Raw genomic sequence first — 20,594 nt, 5'->3', positions numbered from 1 at the left:
TTGCAACTTTGAATTTTTTACTCACAACAAAATAAACACTACATACATATGCATGCGCACACACAAACACAGAAATAAAATTCACTTTCCTCTTCAATAATATCTCCTGTCACACATTTGATTATAAATCTCAAGAGAACTCAGTCACCCAGCACTATTATGAATAAAGAGAAGTATAGGTTAACTTCTTACTGGCTGAGAAAAGAAACACACACACACAAACACAGGTCTTTCACAAAGACATTCCTGTGTCTTAAAACTGAGGAGAGGCTCATTTAGCTTTAAAAAAAATTACATACATTTCACAGAGAGGAAAAAACGTGTAATTGCAAGTGTTTAAAAGTAAATAAGAAAAGGAAGGTGGTGATAGAATGGGTTGAGGGGGAGTCTCTTATTTCCAAATGGGAGAATTGTTTTTCTTTTTGTATTTTTCTCTTATAGTATCAGCATCAAGGCCATGAGTTGCTTATCCAAAAGCAAAGGCTGAATGATCAGATCATCAAAGATTTTCTGATTTGTGAGTATTCAGGGAAAAGACTGTGTTTTCAATAATCTATACTAATAAAAGGGTAATATGCTAATTAGACTGGGAGACCTTCCGGACAAAGCCAAGATGGCAGGGTTGAGGCAGAGGCGATTAGGGGTGATCAGGCCAGGAGGGGAGGGCAGTTGGGGGTGATCAGGCCAGCAAAGGGGCAGTTGGGGCAAGCAGGCAGACAGGGGGAGCAGTTGGGGTGAGCAGACTAGCAGGGGGGCAGTTGGGGGCAATCAGGCCGGCAGGAGAGATAGTTGGGGGTGGTCAGGCCATTGCGGGGACAGTTGGGGGGGATCAGACCAGAAGGTAGGGGTAGTTGGGTGCGATCAGGCTGGCAGGCAGAGTGGTTAGGGGCAATCAGGCAGGCAATCAGGTTAGTCGTTAGAAGCCAGTGGTCCTGGATTGTGAGAGGGAAGTCCGACTGCTGGTTTAGGCCCAATCCCACAGGGGTCAAGCCTAAACCAGCAGTTGGACATCCCCCGAGGGGTCCCAGATTGGAGAGGGTGCAGGCCAGGCTGAGGGACACCCTCCTTCCCCCCCCTGTATGAATTTCGTGCACTGGGCCACTAGTTAACTAATAATTATCTAATGGTAAAGTGGTCAAAGGTATAGAAATGATCTTCTGTATTCTACAGAATATTGTGTAAAGTTCCATTGTAAACATCTAACTTGGAGGGTGAAAAAGGACAGTATAAACTCAGAGAATTTCCCTAAATAACATTTAATAATTTTCCTCTCTTATAAAAGTGAAAACCACATTATCTTACTGTAAGAATCAGTTGGGCAAGACACTTTATTTTCAAGTGAGTTGGGTGCACATAACTTTATATTGGTTGGGATGATCTGTCCAGAGAAATATTGATTTATGTATTACTAAATTTTAAATCTCTAAGAAAGAGAGATTTCTTGATCCAGAATAACTTTAGATTTCTCATTCCTTTGACTTGCCATAGGGCTAATTGGACGAGTGAAAAGGAAGCCCCTAATTTATATGAAAGAGTTATGGAGTTATTTAATAAAAGGCATGATGTTTAAGGAAACAAATGCTAGGGATGATTTTAAAACTGGAGGAAAATATAATATGTTTGGTGCTTGCTTAGTTTACAAGTAGTGAATAATGGAGGTCCAGCAACAGTCAAAATGACTTCATGGTATTTATCTCCTGCTCTCCCTAAAGCTCTCTTCTTTTGCACATTGGGCATTTTTCCTGTACCTATTTTATTCTAAGTTCATTTCCACCTTAGGGCCTATGCACATTATGTTCCCAGCAAGTAATGCTCCCACTCACATCATTTAGCCCTTTGCTCAAATATTAGCTCCTCACTAAGGCCAACCTTGCTGACTTAGTAGCTTTTCCACCATCCCACAACACATTGCTTGCCCTGTGTTTTCCTCCACAGCACTTATTCTGGCCAGAACCCCCATTTTAAAATTTATTTTGTCTTTTCAATTAAATTATGAGGTGTGTAATAACATAAACTTTGTATTTCTTGTTCACAATGTACCTGGGAAATATTTCCCAGAATAGATCTAAGGAAATAAAAATCACTCAAAAACAATTTGAAAGGATAGGTATAAATATGAATCCTGAGAATTTGGGGGGGGGGCAGGGGGATTATAGAAGGGACCAAAATTGTTGATTTCAGTATTTTAATTATGACCACATATAAAAACTGGGCCTTTAAAAACATCTTTCAATACCTATTGTTCTAGAGTGCTTAATATAATTGAATCATGTAGGTGAGATAAGGGAATAAAAAGAAGCTCTCAGAAGCTGTTCTACCATATCCACTCTGCTCTTTGTTGAATTTCGAAGGTAGGATTATGATATTAATACTGTGTCATATGTGATCATATAATAAGAATTGTCAGTTAGTTGACCAAAATCATCTGTATTAGTTTTTAAATTGCATATGTTACTATTTAATGTTTTGATAGTCTTCTCTTTTTATTTTTAATATTTAGAATTATGTAACCTTTCCCTAAGAATTTAGAATAGTGACAGCCAAGTAATAAGTATTTAGTAAGTATTTATCACCAAAGTGAATAAGTGAATGAATGAACAATTTTTTTTTTTGCTAAAATAAATTCAAGTTTGCACAAGGCCAAAACAAATACTGACATGATGCAAATTGGTATTAGTAATAGGTTTTAAATATCTAAATAGACTAACAGGTAGACAAAATAATAAAAATGTGAATGGTTGGTTGCTGCAACCTTCATGGTAGGGGGAGGGGCCGACTCACAAATGAAAATACTATACAAGAAATATGAATTTAGAAGGCATGGGGGACCAGGTGGAGAACTCTTTCTTGAAGAGGCACACCAACTTCTGACCTGGTCCACTATTTATTTACTTGAATACACATTTGCCCTTTAACAATGCATACAGGCATATCAAAGGTAAAGTTTGGTAAACAGTAAAAGGATGATCGGGTTAGGGAAATGCCTTGAGCCATTGAGCCCACAGCAAAGAAATATTATGCTGATTTTTCATTGGCCTTCCAATGATTCTTTTTGCATTAATATGCTAACTGCTGTAGACTTTAGCCTCCGGCAGTTGGTTGACATTTTCAGTTTTTGTTTACATGAAAACATGTATTAGATCAATCTGTGAGTCAATCAGTCAACAGGTGTTCAATGAGCAACTACTAATAATCAAATTATCCTCTATGTACTGGCTATACAGTAATAATTCGGAGAGAGTAAGACATAACCCAACAGAAAGACATTCATGTTTTCCAAGCTCCACTGACAGTGGTAATTCTAGATTCCTACTTCTGATTAAGGAGACACACATGTTACAATACTTTAGACCAGTGGTTCTCAACCTTCCTAATGCCGTGACCCTTTAATATAGTTCCTCATGTTGTGGTGACCCCCAATTTCATTGTTACAAATTGAGCATAATTAAAGCATAGTGATTAATCACAAAAACAATATGTCATTATATATGTGTTTTCCGATGGTCTTAGGAGACCCCTGTGAAAGGGTCGTTCTACCCCCAAAGGGGTCATGACCCACAGGTTGAGAACCGCTGCTTTAGACCAAACAACTGTTGTTTTAATCCAACACATTTTAAATCTCTTTTTAATTCACTTATAGCTTTTAATGAAAATAGAAAACGAGGCAGTCCTTTACATTCTCTGAATTACACACATCTATCAATCCTTTAATCTGTTCCCAAATGTTGATTAATACTAGTAAGCAGCTGTAGAGAAAGACTGGAGTATATGAAAGTAGGTATAAAAGACAAAGTGTAATAAAATCCTTTTATCTGTAATTAGATGTTTAAATTCCTAATGGTGCTTCTTAGTAAAGATTTCAGAAGAAAAAGAATGCATTGTACTACTCAATATCTTAAAACGTTCTTGGAATAATTTAGAATAGAGAACGTTATTTCTTAAAGCCACATTTTAAGGTTATAGCAGCAATCAAAAAACCATCTCAGGAATAATCTGATGGTCATTGCAAATCCTCTGGCAGAGTGAATCACTGCTATAGTAAACACAATCTTGCGGTATAATTGATTAGAGAAATTGAATTAATTAAGAAAGCTGCAGGAGTTAGGTCTTTATTATGCAACATACTTTTCTTTTTCATGTTTTCTGTCACTTCTTAGACATCCTTTATAAACTGATAGAGCTATTTGAGATTAAAACATGAAAATCTCCTTTGGGGACCAATATCATGATGACATTAATGTGTTAAACTGACTTCAGCCAGGATAAATTTTAGCCTCAGCAAAATGAGGATATTTATATCTAAATGATATCAGTAGCTGCAGGAGAAGGAGAAACATCTATAAAATATTCTATCATGTGCTGTGAATTTGAATATTTAATAAGACAAGGCATAGATACAGAAAACATCACATTTAGGTTTAACACTCTACAAAAGTGATAAGGAATTATAAATTTATTAAGTCATCTGGAGACCAGATGGGTTGAGCCCCAAATTGGCACCAACACCCAGGGGTGGGGAGTCAGAGCTTTTAAAAGACTCTAGGCAGGCTTTTTTGGCTGGGAATTCTCTGAGTGGGTCTGGGCAGGCTGGCCGGCCCCCACCGTGCACTGGGCCTCTATCCTATATAAAGGGTAATATGCAAATTGACCCTAACAGCAGATCCTGGGAAAGTCCGGAGGGGAAAGATAATGGTCATAACAAGAGGAATCTGATCTTAGCAAGTAGAATGTGGTCTAAGCAAAGGGGAATGTCAATTGTGAAGTGTTCTAAAGGTCTGTTCCCAGGGGAGAGGGTACCAATTCAATTATTTGATCAGACCTAACAATTTATGCATGATATTTTGACATTATATTTTTTGCAATCATTATAGCTTTCTATAAAATCATTAGTAATACAACTAAATAATACTTAGTACATGTTCAACACTTACTATTTATTAATCACGGTGCTAAGCCCTTTACATACATTATCTCAATTATCAAGGCAGGCCTGTAACAATATTTATTATCCCCCCCCTTTTTTTTACATTAAGAAATGAAGGCGTAGAGAGTTAAAAGTACTTGCAAATCATCTGTCTGGTCTACTTACTCTGATAAACTCAGCATTAAAACAGTCTATGTCCACTGGTCTATGTATCCACAATTTCAGCTTTGTGCTTGTCATTGTGTCAGCTCATTCAAACAATTAAAAATTAACATGTGCAATTGATAATAACATGTGATTACATCACTGTGTTTGGCACTGGGGAAATAAAGATTAATGAGACTTAATTACTATCTTTAATTAATTCTCAGACTGGCATAAACACACTTGTAAGCAAGTTATTATATTAGACTGTAGTGATCATAGAGGCATAGTTAAAGTGTTATATAAGCAACAAATGAACAGTATGCAACTTTCTCAGGCACAGCAGGCTTTGATAGACAAATTGTTTATGGTGAATAATTTAATATCCAGTCAATGCCCACAAACACATTAACCTGCATGGACATGTAAAAGGGGACACTGATGGTTCCTTGCCAGATCCACTTTGGCCAAGGTATCCATCCCTAGTTCCTGCACATATTGGCTAACAGCAACACAATGCTGCCCTTTTCTCCAGGGAATTGCCCCTGTGCCTTGCCAAATGTTTTCCCCTGGAAACTATACCCACCCTGACATCACATGGCTTAGTGACACATAGGATATACATTGCCTGGCCTTGCTTCAAGGGGGAGTAAATCTGTGGTACAAATTGTGCTCCATAGTTTTCAGATGGCTTAAGCTAATTAGGTCCTAGTTAAGAACTCGTTCTTGCTTAGCGTTTTTTCCCCTGCTCTATCCTGTTTCATTCTCTCCCCTTCTTCTGAAAGTGTCCCTCTAAATCAGTGATGGCGAACCTTTTGAGCTCGGAATGTCAGCATTTTGAAAAACCCTAACTTAACTCTGGTGCCGTGTCACATATAGAAATTTTTTGATATTTGCAACCATAGTAAAACAAAGATGTATATTTTTGATATTTATTTTATATATTTAAATGTCATATGACAAAGAAAAATCAACCAAAAAAAATGAGTTCGCGTGTCACCTCTGACATGCGTGTCATAGGTTCACCATCACTGCAAATCATTTGGACTTTCATTTCAGTCTCTGCTTCTATATAACCCAACCAAAGCCATACCCAAACAGTACGGAGAGTTTGGATTTCAGGGTATGTTCAGGATAGTAGCAGAAGATGAAAAGGTGAGATAGTTGAATAAAAGAGGAAGGCAAGTAACAAGTACAAACTTACTTATAGGACGTGTGTGTGTGTGTGTGTGTGTGTGTGTGTGTGTGTGTGTGTGTTGTGTGTGTGATCCATAAGATTCTTGAAAGTAAGAATCTTATCTTCTTCAACCTTATAACTCTTCCTGTTATATCCCTTCAGGTTAAATTGGTCCCACATGGATCATGTGTATCACACCTGGAGCCATGTACTTTACGTAGTGGAGATTATAAGAATTTTTGAATAAATGAACAAAAATGTGGGATTCTAAATGTGACAATGATCTTGTCAAATTTTACTTATCAACCCTGTGTTTGACAAAATATTTTATGTAAACATTCTTTATCAATTTCCCCTGATAGTTCGAACACATTCAAGGATAAGTGTCATAACAAACAATTATGCTATTTGGACGTGCTATTATTTGAATAGAACGTGGCAAGTATAATAGTGCATTTGTCACAAAAAGGGGAATTATCATATATAATGGGAACCTAAGAATTGTAATTTTATCAGTTCTGTCTTAATTCGGGTGTCAAACACTGTCATCAGAAACAGTCCTTTCTCTTTATCTCGTGCTTCTATTCATGTTAGCTTTCTCCAGCATCAAATAAAGTGTTGCCATGTCTTAATTTTAAAACCTCCTAAGCATCAAGCTAACAAAGCAAGAAAGTTTCTATTTTAGAATATTTTCATATAATTTTCATGATTTACTTTGCTTAAAACTTGAATGGCTAGTCCTGAAATAACCATGGTGACCAGGACGTAGTTCTACACAAATTTACTAAGATTGTGTCATCTGGTGTTCCACTAATAAAACAACAACACTGTGGAAAGAGGATTAGTTCTTGGCTTGGCTAAATGTGGGTCACAATTAGCTGGTACCAGGGACAGAAACCCTTCTCGTTCATACAGACTATGAGAGCAGGAAGACAGGAGACGCTTCCAAAAAGGAATTAAGGATGATAGGTGGGACCAAATCAAAATATGCTGTCATGGAAATGGTATTTATAGTGAATAATTTAATACCCAGTCAATGCATAAAAAGTACACCTAGAAATAATGCTAAATTACAGAAAAGACTTAAATTAATAGTTAACAATAAAAGCATACTTTAAAAATTTATATAAGCAAATGAAGATTTTTAAAAATATTTAATGGAGAACTCCCTAACAAAACTTAAATAATGAGAATGATAAAATAGCTCTAACATTGAAATTATGTAAAGGTATAAAATATCTTCTATGGTAAGTCAGTTTTGAATTAATTTATGGGTTTGTTGTATATAATCATGACAGTAATTTATGCTTTGGTATTAACTTTTTGTAATTAATAAAAGTTGCAGGAAAAAATTTGCAAAATAAAATACTGTTTAATGGATTTCTAACCAATACTATCCTAACCAATACCAGCTCAAGGAATAACACTTTGCCAATCACCCCTGAAGAGCATCCCTATATCTTATCTTGTCCCAATATCATATCCTTCCCTTTCTATATAACTAATCAGCACCCTCTCCTTTTTAGTCATCCTTTGATTTTTAAATATTTTTCTTACAACCTATTTATTGATAACCATTTATCTGTGTACATTATCTTTGACAGTCAATTTAGTTAAATATAAACTCCTTGGCCTATATTATTTTCTTTGATTTTCGCAAATATCTTACTTAGTCTTCTCCTGCTTTATATATTCAAAAGCATTACATTGAAATGTTTTTGATCATCTAGTTTCTTTCCATTTCATGTTACATATATAAGTTTTTTTCTTGAATTGTAATTTTTAGTATGTATTTTTGTTTCCCTTGCTTTGGTTTTCATCTTTAAGAACTCCTATTACTTATGTATAGGACCATCTTTGGATTTACTAAATATTTGTTGCTTTTCTTTTACTTGTTTTTTAAATTTATTTTTCTTTTTTAAATATATATCTTCAAAAATAGTTACAGAGTAACACAAAAGTTGCAAAGGTGATACAAAAAAGCTTCTATATATCCATTCCTCCAGTGTTCCCTAATATTAACAACTTTCATAATTATATTACATTTGTCAAAAATTTTAAATTAACATAAGTATAATAACTATATAATAAATAAATATAGTAACTATAAGATATCCTTATTCAAAGCACTAATGTTATTTTTTTTCTATGATTCAATCTAGGATTCTACATTTTATTTAACCCCATAGAGGTTTTTTAAGTAAACTTTTAATTTAGAACAGTTTTAGATTTACAGAAAAGTTGTAAGAGAGCACAGAGAGTTCCTATATATCTCATTCCCAATTTTTCATATATTAACAACTTACAGTAATATGGTATATTTGTCATAATTAATGAACACAATTTGATACACAGCATGGGGCAAAAGTAGGTTTACAGTTTGAGTATGTGAAACACAAAAGTTTATTCTTGTAATATTTCTTAATTATCATAGTACTTTCCATATAAACAACTGTAAACCTACCTTTGCCCCACCCTGTATTATTATTATTGGGGAAGGCAGTCTTCTCCATGCAGTTTTTCAACTTCTACTTTAACACAGAAGGATGGGCCTGAACCCAGGAACTTCCTTACTGAGAGATAAAGAGGAGCCCACATGGTCTTCGCTGGACTTACAACCTGGTATGAGAATATTTTTCTGCTTCAGGCACAATGAATACTCCTTTGTTCTGCTTAAGCAGAAATGTCAATGGGCCTCAGACATGCCCCCAGCTTTCTCTATTTCAGACTCCACAGGGATGCGATGGAGTCCTTCAATGGCAGCAAGAGAGGGTTGCAAATAGGCCAATTGTCCTGGGCCACTGAGAGAGATGTGCTAGGCATGGATGGGAAGCTATGCCCTGTGAAAACTGATCTTGCTCTGTCTCTTCTATATGTCAGTAAAGTGTTGTTCCACCCAGTGCTTTATTAGGCTGTGTTTTTCTTGGTGACTCTGAGACCCAGGTATAATGAGTAGACATGTTTGGACTTCATTTCCTGGTGGTTGGCAGTGTGATAATCTTGGCTATTCTCCATGTGGAGACCTCTCTTAGAATAAAAAACTGATGCACAGTATTTACTTGACAATTATTAACTAAGCTCTATTTTATAAATGTTTTTCAAATATTTTATAATGTGTTTTTGCTGTGCCTGATTCCTGAATGTACCAAATTACATTTACTAGTAGGCAACATGTCGTCTTAGACTGCTCTTAGCTGAGACAGTTTCTGAAGCTTCCTTTGTTTTTGATGACTTTGACAACTTGATGAGTACTGGACAGGTATTTTGTAGATTGCAACTGAAATGGGATTAGTTTAATGCTTTCCTCATGATTAAACCAGGGTTATGGGTTATTGGGAGGAAGACCAAAGAGGTAAAGTGCCTTTCTCATTGCATTATGCCAAGGGTACACACAATCAACACGGCTTATTGCTGTCAATGTTAATCTTGATTACCTGACTGAATGCATTTGGCTTTTCCTCTCTGAAGTTACTCTTTTTTCTTTCTTTTCATAAAGTACATTTTGGAAAGAAATCACTACATGTGGCCAGCCTCAATGAGTGGGAAGCTAAAAGCCACATGCCATAATTTTTTGAAATTATTCTGCACAGGAGATTTGTATATTCTCTCATATTTGTTTATTTATGTATTCAATTATTTACATATATCTGTATAGATTTATGGATACTATTTATTTTATACCTTGGGTTGTAATCCAATTCCACTCTATTTTGTTGCTAACATTTCCCACCTTTAGCCATTTGCAGCTCTTTCACTGGTTTCTTTGTCCCGTTAATATTTTTTTGGTAATTTCTCACTTTCTGTCACTAAAAGGTACTCCAGACTTATACTATATATTCCATGCCTCCGTCCTAGAATCAGTAATTTTTCTAGAAACATTGGTTTCTTTCCCTAGGAAATTATATTTGAAACAGAAATATATGCACTGGATGTACTTTGCTGCTAGGTTGATATTGCTTCTCTACTTCTTATACTAGAAAATATGTATATGTATACTAACCTGTGTATAGACACATATCCATAAACATTTTATAATGTCCATCTGCATGTATAGTAACACAAGTTTATACTGATATCTCCAGCACTAATCTATTACCACTTGATCATTCAAGCTTATCTGTAATCTCTCACTCCAACAATGAGAAACCTAGCTCTAGTTAATCGTATTTATCTTTCATATATTTTGGTTATAAGAATATGCATTGTTCATTACTTCATTATATTACAGATGTGTAGATATGTTATTCACCTTTTATGTATTGATTGAACAGTTTTAGTTCCCTGACTTAATTTACTTGTGTAGACTCTGTGATACTTTTTTTAAAAAGATAGAAGCTATCTAATTGATATTTACTAGATTTTCATTAAGTGAGATAGTAACCCATTTTAATAGAATGTATGGCCAAAAAAATTTATAAAAATATGCTTAATTTAAAGTTGAATTATCAGGTAATGATATTCATAAATTCTCTACAAATGAGCTAAATTTATATAATACAAATATGAACATTTTATGCCTTGAAAAGATAACTAGGGATTTTTGATAACTATAATTTACTGAAGCCTAAAAGCTTAAAGTGAAATACAATTGTAATATCTTATTAACTATGCAAATATATCTTAAATAGTACCATACTTTAATATCACCTGAATTTTTTTGTGGATTGACAAAGTTTGGCATTATTTGATATAATAAAATAATATACCAAAAATTATTTTCTTGTGACTCTTCCAAGATTCACTGCTGATTATCTGCTTATACTACAGTTGATGTAAATGTTATATCATTGCCTTTCAGGCGATTTGAGTCTGTAGGTAGCTGGAATCTCTCTAAATAATTTTGATAAAAAGCAGATTTCAGAAAGTTATTTTTCCTTCCTAATTTATTTCAGCAGATGCTTCTGAAATAAATATACTCTTTGGAGATAATTAATCATAGTGAGCTTTTAAGACATAATTATTTGAAGGTATATAACATGTTATTTAAATTCTTACTTAGATTGTTACTTAGATCATTTAAAACGGTATTCTTAGATTAGATTTTATTATGATTTTGCATATAAACCTCTAAGATCTACTACACAAAGAACATGCACTGAATTTAAATAGTCTAAAAAATGAATTTGAGAAAATGGTTAGCAATACTAAATAGGCATTTTTTTTAGTCTACAGTGTTTAAATAATTTTTTTTACCATCAAATGTATGTAGTTGTTTACTTAATTTACTTTTTTTACTTATGATATTTAAAGGATATCTTCTTATCAGAGCAGAATATTATGAGCTAATAAATGCAGAAGGAAAAATCAAGTCAGCAAAATCACCATATTACAAACACTAATGAAATAGTTAAGGAGAATAATATGCATGTGTGCTAAAAATTTAGTACAAATATTAGTGATAAAAATCACTCTTCATATTATGTTAAAGTTCATCCAAAGATTATTTGCTGGTCATGGGGACAAAGCAACTTCCAAGTTGCTAAAAACTAGATTACAAAGCAGTAATCCAGTTTTTACAAAGCAATAATCCAGTTTTTAGCAACTGAAACCATGAACAACATTAACTTTCTGAATCATGGTACAACCAGACATGTTATACCTTCTGATTGATGTAATATGAAGTACATCTGATATGAAGATTTTTTAAACAAAGAAAAGAATAAGTATTTAGTGCTAATTTTCAGCTTATAAAACAGGTAAGGGGAGAGGAACATGCTATACAACAACATGGGACACAAGGTAATTCAGAAAGCAGGACATTCTACAAGACAACAGGATGCAGACTTTCAGCAAGTCAATGATAGGGGAAAATGGGTAGAGGTAATACTTCAAATTAAAATAAATTTAAGATATATAACTTCTAAATGTCGTGTGTATACCTTGGTTAGAATATATATAAAAAAATACATTGTGTGTGGAGGAAAATCAGGAAAAAATTGAATATGAGCTGGATAATAGATGAGATGATTAAACTATTACTGTTTAGTTAGAGTTAATAATGATATTTTGATTATGTAAAATAACTTCTATATTTTAGAGAGACATAATGGAGTATTGAAGGGTAAAGTATTGTGATAGTAGAGACATGTTTTATACAACTTCACCAAAGAAAAGAAAAAAAATAGATTAAGCAAATATGGCAAAATGTTAAATTATTATATGGAGGGAATAGATATATTAGGATTAATTATCATATTCTCTGTAATTTATATATGTTCATTTAAAAATAAAATGTAAAAAAGAAAACAAAATAAAAAAATCAACATTATTTTCCTGCAACTGGATTTGATGAAGCTTATTTTACTCACACTTTAATCAATTTTACTCTGAGGCTGATTTTAAAAACAACAATAACAAAGCATATAAACTTAATGGCAAAGAAAAAAGTTTATCTTTTTCTAATTAGATGTTTTCAGTAAAATCAGAACCAAAGAATATAATTATGTGCATGCCCTCTAAAGAAACTAGACTTCCATTGGTACAAAGAGCAGAGTTTAAGCTATTGAACTAGCTAATAGATACATTGAAAACAAAATAGAATAAATTTGTGATTTAATTTTCACATTTGAAAAACTGGAATATTGCTATGTATGCCTTACTTGTTGATTGTAAAGAATAAATAAAATTGACAAATGTAAAGTGCATATAACAATGCTTGATACAGAATGAACTATAAACAGGATATTAGCTGGCATTACTTTATCCATATTCATTATCCACATGGACAGTGTTATATAAGAAGTGGAGAAGCAGAAATAATTCACAGTTCCAGATAGGAATTAGCTAAAATGTTCTTTTGCAAACTGGAAAAAAAAAAGAGGGAGTCCATGAACCAAGCAATGAAGCGGAAGTCTTCTTGGTTGTCTAGTCAAACAACTGCTAGATAAGAATGATCAGAGAATAAATACTAGTAGGTATATAAATAACTGTGCTACTAGTCAATGATCACATATTTTGATTTTCCAGAATTTTCTTGACTTTCTGGAAATCTTGTTTGGTTATTAACATACTAGAAAAATACTAAAATGTGGTTTTCAAATGATATTAAATTTTTCTAAATATTTAAAGAAAATAATTTTAGCTTTAATTAATATTTGTGTTAAATTATTTCCTTTTAGTTTTCATTTTTGTATCTATTTTTATTATCAATTTTCTAAATATAAGATTATCTGAAACCCACATAAAATTTTATATCTATAAAATATGTATTGTGGTACTTTTATTTTTCCAATAGTTTTCCAAACAATCTTGCAGTCCCAGTATCTCTATTCTGTATTTACAATCTTGGCAGATTAATATAATAAAAGCCTAATATTCAAATTGACTGAATGGCGGAATGACCTGCTGAATGACCGTGCACTGACCACCAGGGGGCAGACATTCAACACAGGAACTGCCCCCAACCGGTGGGGGGCGAGGTCGGCAAGTGGGTGGTGCCAGGCCACCAGCCAAGGCATGTGCCAGTGGGGGCCCCCTGATCACTGGCCAGGCCTAGGGATCCTACCATATATATTGGGAACAATCTCTTAGATTTAAAAATTAAAACCTGGCAAGGCTACTCTCCCACTGAAAAAACAGGATGATGCAGCAATGACATGCATGGACTCTGGCTTGCACATTTTGAGGTCAGCCCTGACTCTGACATTTATAACTATGTGACAAAGCCAATTACTTAACTTCTCTCTGCTTCAGTTTTTTCACCCATAAGATGGGGAAAATGGTGCTACTGCCTCAGAAGGATCATGTTATGTACTACTTTTTATAATCAGGGCAAAAAATGTAGCTGTCCATACAACAGAAAGATGCCTTTCACCTGTGTGAAAAATATGGTCACTGGTGCATGCAGCATCCCAGATTGCAAGAGGGATGTCTGACTGCTGGTTTAGGCCGGACATCCTCCAAGGGATCCTGGATTGCGAGAGGACATAGGCCATGCTGAGGGACCCCCACCCATGCACAAATTTTGTGCACCGGGCCTCTAGTCCTATATAATAAGATAGATATGTATGTAGATATAGATATAGATACAGATAGATGTAGATAAAGATAGAGATATATCTATCCTGTATGTAATATATCTATGAAAAATCTGATGGTTATCATATTGCAAACAAAATAATTTCCTATTTTGACAGTGGAGGCATGGTCCAAAATGACTTCTATGTACACTTTAACGTTTTCCAACTACTTTTTACAAAAGGAGTCTGTTGAACCAAATTAATCTTACCTTTTCTCTTCCAAAAATGTTAGTTTTTTTCTCTGCATTGATATTCTTCCCATTTGGCCCAATGTGTGCATTATTTCAAGTCAATTTCTTGCATATACTAGAGAACCAATTTACATCAATCATAGTCTACCAAGATTGCTCATTCACATGATACACTATATCAGTGATTTTCAAGATTTCTCAACCAGTGTGCTACCTCACACTAGTGTGCCACAAGAATTTTTCAACATGCAATACCTGATTACATAGTCAGGGGCACTTACCTCTTTTCTCTTAGGTTGTCAAATAAAAAAATGACAACAGCAACACAATAGCCGTCATGTGAACGAATCAAAATTATACCAATTTTTTATGTCAGATTGGCAAAACATGTACTACTAGAGGCCCGGTACATGAAATTCGTGCATGAGAGGGGGGTTGTCCCTCAACCCGGCCTGCACCCTCTCCAATCTGGGACCCCTTGGGGGATGTCCAACTGCCAATTTAGGCCAGATCCCACAGGCAATCAGACATCTCTATCTCAATCCAGGACCACTGGCTCCTAACCACTCACCTGCCTGCCTGCCTAATGCTCACAACTGCCCTCCCCTGCTGGCCTGGTCACACCCCCAACTGCCCTCCCCTGCCAGCCTGATCACCCCCAACTTCCCCCTGCAAGTTCACCCCTAACCCCTTGCCAGCCTGATCTCGCCCCTAACCCTCTGCCTGCCTGATCTTGCCCCTAACTGCTCTCCCCTGCCAGCCTGATGTCACCCCTAACTGCCTCTGCCTCAGCCCCCACCACCATGGCTTTGTCCAGAAGGAAGTCAGATGTCCGGAAGATGTCTGGTTGACCTGGTCCAATTAACATATCACCCTTTTATTAATGTAGATACTTTTGGTGTGCCACAGAATTTTTGTAATTAGTTTACGTGTGCCATGAGATTAAAAGAAGGTTGAATGTTGCTGCCCTATATAGTAGCACTTCCTGAACAGGTATAATTTTAAGCTTATCCAAGTGTTAGAGGATGGATGTTAATTTTTCCTTTTCACATTTCTACAGGAGAGGCTTCAGATGTCTACACTCTTCTCATCGAGAGTATCAACAGGGTAACCATGTTTTCCCTTTGCTTCCTCCACTTTCACTTCCCCTAGGTAAGAGGAACATACAACTTAATTAATGACAGTTTACCACTTTAGGTAATATTTCCCACAGTGTGTTTTTTCTGCTTCCTTTAAAGTTTTATGCAGGAAGTGCTTTGGTCCTACCAACCCTCCCTCCTGGGAGATTCTTCTTGAGATACTTCGGGGGATCCACCATTATCTTACTCATCCATCTACAATTAGGCATGTATTTGATTTTGAAGCAGAAAGTAATAGCCCTAACTTCATTCCCTAAATCTGTTCTTACTAGATGCTACTGATTAAACAGATATGTTCATACCAGTTTGGCTTTTACTAGTAAATGTCCTCTCTCAATCAGAACCTAGAGGGTGAAAACTGTGTTTAGCAGGTTTATGTTTTATGGATTTGCACCTTCTACAGTACATTTTAATCACATTTGTCTCCTTTGGCTCAATACTTACCATGTAGTAGTTTAGATAAGCCTGAGGTGTTGGTACAAATAGATTCTGTTTTTTCATCATAGGAATCCTGGAACTCTGTATGCATTTAAATGTTTAATCCATTATGCAGTGATGGGATATTTTTATTATTGTACAGGTTTTGGGGGTCAGTCTTCTCTGGTTTATTTCTGACCCTATTTCTTAATATATATAAATTTACTTTGTTTATTTACCTTGCAGAAATTTTTGTAAGGAGTAAATAAAATAATGCATGTAATGTTTTTAAGTATTATATTAGGTGCAGAGTAATTGGTGTATAGTTTGAGGATTGCCACCTCTTTGCTCAATAATTAATTCACTTCAGTCATCCCTCTAAATTTTCTCTCAACTCTTTGGTACAAGTTCTGTAATTATTGTCATTTTATAGGTGATAAATTTGAGAAAAAGAAAAATGAAGTAATTTTCTTAAACCCTACACCTGGAAAGTCACTTCCGGAGCCCCTTAGTCATTGCCCTGTACAATGCTTCATAGATATTCACTATTTTATATTTTACTTTGGTTTAGGTTCTGAAAGGTGAACATGGTGGATGGTTAGCATAGTGGTTGCCGCAGGTAGGCTAAATAACCATCTCAGATGGTAGTTTAATTGAATTTATTTAAGGGAAGACGTTAGGAGATGGGATACTCAAAGGGAAGGGCTACACAGCACCAAGCCAAAGGGACAGTGGGTCGATGATGGCAGCACTCGGGATCTGGAGTTTCATCCTGATATGCAGTCAGTCACTGGCAGGAAACTTGTCCTCAGTGGGTTTGGGGCTGAGTCACGGGGCTTGGAATGTGGATGGGATGCAGATGTGCGGTCAGTTGCCTTCAGGACAGTTTCAATTCCTTGTATGGTCTGACTCTTGCTATCCAACAAGCTTTTTCTTCCTGGTCTTCTGTTCTTCTGTGATGGGAAGCTTACAAATGGCCATTAAAGATTATGTTGCTCTAGAGAGCTAACAGGTTCTGTGCTTCATTCTGATGAGACAAAGATGAGTTAAAATAATTGCTGATATTCCAGTAGCGAAAAAGGAGTTATAGAAAAGATTAACATTTTACATCATTTTTGCATCCATTCTTGGTAATTAAATTTGATATTGGCAGGAAACACACTATTCCACAAAAATACATTATATTCCAAATTTATTCACATGCAATTCTAAGTAATCATATCATATTACAGTTTTGAGTTAAATTACAGGCAGGAGGTATTGTGTTGATTTCATTGTCAAACTAGATGCATATCTTTATCACTAGGAAGTGAGGTTTTAGTTAATTTGAATTATGTCTCCAGAGATAATATTAAACAAGTCACAACTTAGGAAGTCAAGAAAAGGGAATTGCTGTTGAGAGAATTTTTAAATGCATGCTCACATAGCTTCATAACACTATAAAACTGACCAAACTCCTTAACTTGCATGCTATTTCTTATTCTCAGAAAACTTTTTAGAGAGGAGTATTAAAGTGTGAAAGAATTAAATTCACTGAATTTACTTACTGATAGGTGTGAGGGTAGGTAACAGATAGAATGTAAAGGTAGTTCTTCTAATGGCTCTATTGACTGATAAAAGCCCAGTTAAGTTACTAAGAACACAATCAATTTTGCAAACCCAAGAATTAAGATAAAAGCTTCTAATCATAACTATATTTTAAGAATAGATTCAAAGGCTAATAAAGGTAAAACCATGGTGTTGATTCAGCCTATAGTTTGGTTCACTGTATTTTAAAGATTCTTCAAGTTTGTATATTGGCAGTAAGGAAAAGAAATCAAACATGTAGGTGTAGACTATTAAATCCAATGTTCTTGTGGGTTATTTACCAAAAAGGGGGAGAGGACAAGTAAAATATTTATTACTAAGTGAACAGTACCAAATGTTAAATGCAATATATTAAAGTAAGCATAAAATGACTATCTACATTATATGTAAATCAAAGGTATTTATTCTACTATCGAAAGGTGATTTAAAAAAGCTCTTAGTATATTTATCTCTGGAAGGTTTGTTGCAAAGTAGATATGTTACAATGTGAGCATTATTTGTAAAGCAATATTTAACTATGCACTATTCCTCTTTGGATTTTTTCACGAAACCAAATACTTTCTGTGATGAGACTATAAAAACCCACAGCTGAATTTTTAAATGGAGTAAGCAAGAAAACACTGTGTGTGTGTGTGTGTGTGTGTGTGTGTGTGTGTGTGTGTGTGTGTAGGTGGTTAATGGATTTAAAATGCAAGAAGGTAGTACATAGTATAATTTCATAGTATAATTTGTTAAGGGCAGATTTGACGTATTAGATACCAAACTTTCTTCACAGTATTTTCCCAAACATAGCTAACAACTTCCTCACCTTTCTTTTAAATTATTCAGTCCCCATTTTAATAGTTTCATACAACAAATGCAAGTGTATGCTTAAGAAATGTGTTACCTATACTTCCACAGAAGAAAATACTTAAACATATATTCATTAATAGATTTCAACACTAATGAACTGTATCTCCCTATTCAATGAAAGAACTGGATTTACCAAAGCTATTTAGATATGTACAGTGTTTCCTCATTTATAAGCACCTAAGCAGATGTGTGTTTCAACCATGATTTAAGGTTAGGTACAAGGGACGAAAAGGTCTGGAGCATGTAGTCATACAACTGACAATTCTGCAAATCTCCTTTTGTAATTAATATTTATTGATCTTCCTAGATTAAGAGTATTCTGTGTGCCACTGAGAACATAGCAATGGACAAAGCAGATAGTGTGCCTGCTGTCAAAGCTCATAGTGGCTCCCCTTTAAAAGTGTCGATGTCACATTGACTGACGTTATCTATGATTATCTGTATTCAGTAACCTCATTAAGGAAGTATCAGATTGGCATAAATTGAGAGAAAGGGAAAACTCTCAGCAGTAGCGATGGTTTTGTTTCTTTAGGGAAAAGCTTATGTAGCCTCGTAAGCCAGCAAGCTTAGAAATTCCAGACCTCTTGAAAGTGATATTTCTCAACCAAAAGAAATTAAGTATGCATTGTAGCAAAAGTCAATCAATGTCAATAAATCACTAATATAGTGTAAATAGGGAAACAGAACAATAACCTCATGATACAATATTGTAGATTTAGTAAAAATATAGTATATGCAGCAAAAGGTTTAAGGCAAAAGATAAATCAATTTTTTTTCTGAGCAACATTTCGTTTTTGATCAAAGATATCTAAATTTAAAATAAAGTGAGGATTTTCAAATGTTCACATACTAGCTTTAAGGTATTTCAGAAGAGATAAAGATTAATCAACATCAAAGTCATCGGTAAAGTTTGAAGGGATGGCTTTCAATGTATTTTTTAAAAATCAGAATTTTGTTACAATTTTTAGTTAGCAATGAAATACTAGCATATATATGTCGTTCTTATTCTGGGGCAAGATTAGCACACTTCAATGGCATAGCCTTTTTGTAGTTTCAACTGTTTCAGTGAGCTCTTAATGAGATTTCTAAACACTGGAAAGCTGAAACCTCCATGTCTCCCAGGACACTGTGAACTGTAGAATGTTCGCTTGGCTCACAGCCCTCCAGGCCTCACCTCATCTCACTCTGGGCATGCCGACTCTGCATTTGACCAAAGTCTTAAGAAGACTTTTATGCGGATTTCCAGCACTGTTCTTCTGTTTGCTCTCTTCTCTGTCAAACCCAAATTTTCAAATTTCAGTCATCTCCAAACTCCCAAATTTCAATGCAATGTTTCTTCTGCCAGTGAGTTTGCTGATCTCTGCTAGGATTTCTTCCTGGTGCTGTTGTATGAAACAGGGGCCCAGGCAGAAAGCCAGTGAAGCAAGATTTTTGGACTGGAGCACACGGTGTTTCATTGGGCAGGATGGTTCCCGGGCTCTTTGTCCCTGGGAGTTGAAGAATGAATCCATGGACGGAAGGTGGTATAGCAAAGATGGAAATTCTATTGAAGAACAAGTACAGACTCCCATGTGGGGAAGGGGAAAGAATCTCACAGCACAGACTCCCACATGGGGAGGGGGAAAGGGTCCCACCGAGTCCCTGTTTCCATGGTTTATAAAGGCTGTAGATCCCCGTGCCCTGATATTTGCTCTGATTGGTCACTATTCCCTTAGACTGGTTACTATAGTAACTCCTGGGCTTAAAGGTCAACCTCACATGGGATGTGTGAGGTTCTCCACCCTCCTTCCTTATTGTTTTCCTATTCCCTTTGGGCTTTCTTCTTCTCCTTCTGAGTGAAGGGCTTCCTTCTCTTTATTTTGTAAATATAGGCCTTTCTTGGCAACTTCCAGTTCCCTTGTCTTATGGAAATATACCTGTTGCTGCTCCCTTTTCTTATGGAAATGCCACTGCACTTGGCTTCCTTGGGTTATGGAAATGTACCTTCTTCCAGTCTGCAGCCCCATGCTTTTCCATGGACCCCAATTCTAAAAAATCCCTAAGCCTGCCTATGTTCCCCCAAAATTCCTGCTTCATCTCTCTCTCTCTCTCTCTCTCTCTCTCTCTTCCTTTCTCTAAAATCAATAAAAATAAAAAAATGCTCAT

The 20,594-nt window shown here is 35.3% G+C and overlaps 1 long non-coding RNA gene across 1 annotated transcript; it reads left to right on the top strand.

Moving 5' to 3' along the window:
* The first annotated feature begins 8,793 nt into the window (after positions 1–8,793).
* Positions 8,794–15,770, top strand: LOC102258169. The gene is made up of 3 exons (XR_314306.2): positions 8,794–8,867; positions 15,515–15,606; positions 15,693–15,770. It is a non-coding gene; the product is annotated as an uncharacterized LOC102258169 (long non-coding RNA).
* Positions 15,771–20,594: the final 4,824 nt, after the last annotated feature.

This window comes from Myotis brandtii, unplaced genomic scaffold (assembly GCF_000412655.1).
Source record: "Myotis brandtii unplaced genomic scaffold, ASM41265v1 scaffold588, whole genome shotgun sequence".
Taxonomy (NCBI): Eukaryota; Metazoa; Chordata; class Mammalia; order Chiroptera; family Vespertilionidae; genus Myotis; species Myotis brandtii.
The sequence above is the reverse complement of the archived record's forward strand: the minus strand, read 5'-3'. Positions and strand labels throughout refer to the sequence as shown.